Below are 6000 nucleotides of genomic sequence, written 5' to 3' on the forward strand. Positions count from 1 at the left end.
ATGCCATGGGTCTGATTAAGAGGTTTACTGTAGAAAGAGGCAGACGTAGCCTGAAGACTAGCAGGAAACTCTGGGCGACTTCCTTTATAACCCTGAGCCTCAGCTTTCTCTCTTCTGCAAAATGAGGAAAATGATGCTATGTCCATAGCAATGTTAGGATTTCAAAGGATAGCATGAACGACATGAACAACTGTATGTATCTATAGAAAGAGAGTGATCAGAAATTTCAGCTGACTTAAAAAAAAATTTTTTTTCCTTATGTGTTTTCTCTTGAGCCCCTTGGCTTCCTGAGGGTAGAGATAGGGACTCCTGTCCTAGAGAAGGGTTAGCTAATCAGGTCATCAGGTAAAGAACCCCAGACACTCATCAGATGGGGCTGGGTAGGGTCCGCACAGGGGCAAGAAAGGCCATCATGGGCTCTGGCTCATGTGGTACTGTGGATGCCTGGCAAAAGCTTTATCACCGTGTTAAAACTTTGAACTAAAGCAGATGCTCAAGTCTAGCAATGCCTGCTGCCTCTCCTGTTCCCAGGACCCAGAATTATAACATGTCCTCCTCCTGAGTCCTTTGCTTGAGAGGGGGGCTTGCTGTGCCCCCCTCCCCCCTCAATTTGTGTCAGGAGCTAATAAGGATGTATGAGTAAAGGCTGATGCAGGCAGAAGGAGTAACTGTTAATCACATCGCAGTTCTGCCTTGGGGGGCTACTGGGAGAGGGAGCCGGGGCTTTTGGGGTGAAGGAAGCTGAGGTGGCAGATATGAGACAGTTCACACCTGACAAAGGGCTCTGGGGCTGGAAGGGCAGGCTGACCTGGGGTGCATTTAATAATCCAGAAATGAGACTTGGACTCTCTCCTGGAGCTGGCATGTGGGCTAGGGCCTCATACAAGAGAGGGGAGCCAACCCCCTTCACACTTGCCCCTTTCCCCACCTTGCTCAAACCCACAGGAAGCGCCATGGGCAGGGGAGTTGGCACAGGGTGAGCAGTCCTGCCCACCATCCCTTGCCCTATGACCACATTAGAGAATGGCCTCAATCTTGGCTTCTCTGTCTGGGCTCCTTGCTTTCCTTAGCACCAAGTTGGTCTTGTACAAATCTAGGAAGAAATTGATTGAGGGGTGTGAAGTCCAAAGTTGTGAGGTGTGTCCCCATTCGAGTGGAACTTCCTCATTGTCCACCCTGGGCTGGCTCTCTGAGCTCACACTGCCCCACTGCGCATACTGCAGGCCCCACAGAGAAGGCCCCAAGGCTCTGACCAAAGAGGAACATTAGCTTCCCACTTCCTGCTTCTACCCTTTGCTGTCCTCAGCCCCTGTCTCTCCATGAATAGTCAAGGTCCTGGCTGGTGGCCAGCAGTGTCTGGACAGGAGGAAACCGGGATGTGAGGAATGGCAGTGGTGGCAATGGTAGGAGTTACACAGAACACTGAGTCCTCAAGAGCAGAAATTCCACCGGAAAGAAAACAATGCTCGGGGAGAGGTCACCGTCCAGGGAGTAAGCGGGCAAGGAGAAGGACAGGGCCTTCCTGCCTCAAGCAGATAAACAACCCTAGCTTGGGGAAACTCCATCGTGAACTATCTTCCAGATATGAACACTTCAGGGTGGGAGGAGCCAGTGGCAAGGTGGGGGTCTAGGCACCACTTGGGAACAACTGGGAGAAATGGTCCCATGCACCCTTTCTGGCCTCCTTAGGCAGATGAGCTTGTAGGAGGGGAAAACAGGGTCTTCTGCCAAGTTCAGGAGGATCATAGGGAGGCTAAGGGCAGAACCAAAGGAACATCTGGCAAAGAAGTCTAGCTGTGCTGAGGCTGGTACAGCCACAGCCCCCAGATGGCCAGTTGGCTGCCAAAAAACAAGTAAGACAACTCTAGGTTCTAGGACAAGATTTTCAGAAGCTGAAGCCTGTGGGAGCCAGGTCAGAGTAGAGGCCTGCCCAGGGTCCCCCACTATGCCTGGTGCCAGAGGGAAAGTTCTTTCCCCTTTCAGTGTCCAGAAGAAGTCTCCATCTGGAAGGGATAGAAAGAAACACCCTGACAGGGCTGCAGTGCCCCTAGGATCCCTTCCAGCCTCCTATGCTGGTAATGCTGGAGGAAGGATGGATGCCGAGCATCTGAAAACCCATGCTGGGCAGTCTGGATCTGTGCTGCCCCTGTTAATATAACTTATTTAGGCAATTTTTGATCTCCAAATCCGCTGCCAAACAAGGAATGAATTCCAACTCAGGCCTTAACGATTTACTGTTTTAAACCCTCTCAAGTCATGCTCACTTTAGAATCGTGACATTCTGCGCCTTGCTCCCGTGGTTTTCAGCCCAAGTGCACACTAGACTCACGCAAAAGCTTTTGAGAAATCCTGAAACTCGGGCCCGCCTCTAATGACTTGAATCTTGAATTGGAATTCTGGGATACCGGTTTGATTTTGTTTTAACTAGCTCTTCTGAGATTAGGTAGGTCCTTAGACCAGTTGAGCAAGCGTTGTGGACTTTCAAGCACCTGCCTGTCATGGGGCTGCTATTGGAGTCAGGGATTCTCTTATCACACTAGGAGTCTACTTGACTGGCTGAGACTGGCCAGTGGTTCCCTGAGGCCTTGAGCTTGGGTCACCTGCTGACAAGGAGCTACAGTCTCTGAAGGTGGGTGGAGGAGGAGGACATGCCCAGCTGCCTTTTGACCCATTTGCTCAATGAGCAGTTTTTGTGCACAGTTCATGTCTGTGGGCTGGTTTTCTGCTGACCTTGGACTTCAGGCAGGGCTCTGAGTTGGTTAGAAAAGGTATGGAGGAACTGTTTTCACCTTCAGGATGGGAGGAGCCAGAACATGCCTTGAATGCCTCGAGAGAGCTACTGGCGAAATGCTCAGGAAGGCTCCCTGTGGGAGCTGGCCCTTGAGAGAGACCTGGAAGAATGATGGTCTTACCAAAATTATCATCTGCAAGCATTCCTGGAGAGCTGCTTTCATTGTGTTTTTTGCCAGTGGGGCATGTAGAGATGCTGGGCTAGAGATTATGGCTTTGGCCCTGGAGGGACTTCGGGCCCTGTTCCAGAAAAAAAGACAGAGGTTTATAAGGATAAGAAGTTCCAAAGAAGGTTGTGCCAAATGCCTCTTGAGTGACACATGAGATCAGGCATCCAGCCAAGGAATGTCTGAGGCATGAGTCAGGTGGAGAAAAGTCTAGAGACCTGGCTTTTGGGATGGGGCAGAGGGGTGTGGGGGTGACAGAGGGGGAGGACGTGTCAGCCTGGAGAAGCAGAGTGGTGTAGGGAGAAGTCATGTGAGGAGAAAGGCCTGGAAATTCAGAACACTGAAAGGCAGGCCCAGGGATTTACTCTGTGTGTGGGAGCCTGGAGGAGCTTCCTAGCTCATCACGCATTTGCCTGGACCTGCTCTCTTAGTCAGTCCCTGTGCCGGGTGCTCCTGCCCCTGCAGTTCGGGGGCGGTGATGAGATCCCCGTTATTCACAGCCTGAACCGACAGCTGGCTCCCTCGGGCCCACTCCCTCTTTCCTAGGGTGCAGCCTGGCCTGCCAGCTCACCACCCTATAGGGCTAGCCTCAGATCCAGACAGCCTTGGTGGTGCCAGGGTCAGCAGGAGCTCCCTCCCGCTGAGTCCTCAGCCCTGTCAAAGGATCAGGCAGTTTCAGAAAGCAGAAGGGCAGTTGTCTTATTTCCAAGGTGTAGTTCCTGCGGAAGGGACACCAGTGGCTTTGGAGTCTTGGAAATTTGGGAGCCCCCTTCTCATTCTGAGCTTCTACTTTAGACTAGTACTAATGGAGACCATTCTGTTTTGGCAGCATCTAGTGTTTGGTCCCTTAACTAAACTCCCAGAATGGGCTCAGGGGACATTTGTCTTCAAGTCCTCATTCTTTTGGAAACTCGCATGCCAAATTCCATTTGGTTCTTGTTTGCTGGTGGTGGTAGCTTACTTAGGGAAATGGGGGTGGAGGTGGGAGGCAGCAGCTGAGCCAAGATGGAAAGCCCCTGACTCGGGAACTCCCTGTTATTACTTCTGAAAAATCTCAAGGGGCTTGGAGGTGAGGAGAAGAGGTCGTTGTGTCTAGCACTCCAGACTGGTTTCCAAGCTGAATCAGGCATGTGATCAGCACAGCAGGTGGAAGGCCTAGACCTGCCCCTCCTGGTCTGGGCGGGAGTCTTCCTGCCCTCCCTCTCTGACAGGGCTTTCCTGTCTGGCTGACTGTTAGCTCTGCCGCGGGACAAAAGTGTGTGTTTGTGTATGTGTTTGAGGGGAGTGGATCAAGATGCCACTGGTTTCTCGACAAACCCAGTTTATGTGTGAGAAGATCAGCAGAAGCAGTGTGAGTGAAAGAGTGAACTTCCCATATGAACTGGGAAGGCGTTCATATGGGACTGGGGTCTTGATCTGGCATATCTGTCCTTCCTCCAGCTACACTAATTTGATGTTTGGTTTTCCAACCCATCTCTTGCCCTTGGAATATGCCACCTCCCCTGCTTTTCTTATGTCAATCAGCTGTTCGCAGAGCTTCACAGGGTGGCTTAGATTCTACCTTTCCGCCAAAGCCTTCCCAGACTCCTTTAGGGCCCCCTAAGCTGTCTCTTCTCAGAATTTGAACACTCTTCACAATCAGACCCACACAGTCAGACACACCGTTTAATCCTGGATTGTCTTTTGACTGTTCATTTTGTTTTCCCTGTGGGTTATATGACATTTAGGGGTGGGAGCTGTTTGGGTCTACATTTTCCTCCTGTGTCCTCTAATACTGCCCCACGTGGGTGGGACTCAGGCCTGATAGCTATGTGCCTTGAAGTTAACATCACCTTCTGAGAATTCAATTAAGAAGAAACTCAGTTTAGGAGAGGATATCAGCCCTCTGCAGAAATTACCTAGGAGATTGTGACTATCTCAAATCCAATTAAGGAGACCTGGGTGAAACTTCAGAGGGAAAGTTAAGTTTGTGATTGCATTTTATCGAAGCGACTGCATCGTCTTCTGCCTGAGGGAAAACATAGGGGAAATGCTAACACAAGGGAAATCTCTTTCTCTTTATAAAGGGGGCATCCTGGAAGACCCAACTTGGTGCTGTGCCGGAGAGTTGGTGCCCTATCCTGGAAACATCAGGGGCTGGGCTACGCAACAGGTGTGTCATGAGGTGGCATGGATGCCTCAGGCTGTCATCCAGCCATGAGATCATCCAAGGCCCTGGCCTTGTTCTGATTCCACACTTGATAATTACATTCTGAGGTCCCCAGGAGAGTTGTGTCCTTGTGCCTGGGGACTGTGGCTCTGTAAATTACTAAGCTGGCATTTTGGTTTAGTACACTATTGTTTGTGTGTCCAGTTCATGTTAGGCCATCCTGAGATTGATTTGTCCATGGCATGCACATGTAGTCAAGAACCAGGTGCCAGGCTGTGATGAAGCACCACAATAAAGCCACCTCATCTGAGTGACCAGCCACCTTCCCTAGCTGGCCAAGTCATCCCCTCACACTTTCATACTTGTTGTTTGCATTGGTTACTTAAAGGCAGGGTCTAATAAATACTTTCTGCATGGTGGACTGATTGATTGGTACACAGGGCAGAGGGAAACAGCCCAACCCAGGTGTCTAGTCTCCAGAAGGCATGGGGAGAAGGCTCATGGTCTTAGGGGCAAGGGGAGGAATGAAAGAGTAGATGCTGACTGAACTCTCCAATGTTGAATGAACTCTCCAAGCACTAACTGAGTACATATACATTCTTTATCTCATTTATTCATCACAGAAGCCTGTGGTGTATCTTACTGTATCCATTTTACAGATGAGGAACAGAGGTTCAGAGAGGTTAAGTAACATATGCAGAGGTCACCTGGTGAGTGAGTGGTGGAGCTGATATTAAATCCAGCTCTCCTCACCCTGAATCCCTTTCTTAGGGATGTTGAGTTGGGAGGAGGAAGGACCCAAGAGGGAAGGCACATATACCTTCTTTTTTTTTTTCTTTTTCTTTTCTTTTTTTTGCATTTGTCACCAAGAATTTTGATTTATTTTATTTTTAA

This window comes from Pteropus vampyrus, unplaced genomic scaffold (genome assembly GCF_000151845.1).
Source record: "Pteropus vampyrus isolate Shadow unplaced genomic scaffold, Pvam_2.0 Scaffold193, whole genome shotgun sequence".
Classification (NCBI taxonomy): domain Eukaryota; kingdom Metazoa; phylum Chordata; class Mammalia; order Chiroptera; family Pteropodidae; genus Pteropus; species Pteropus vampyrus.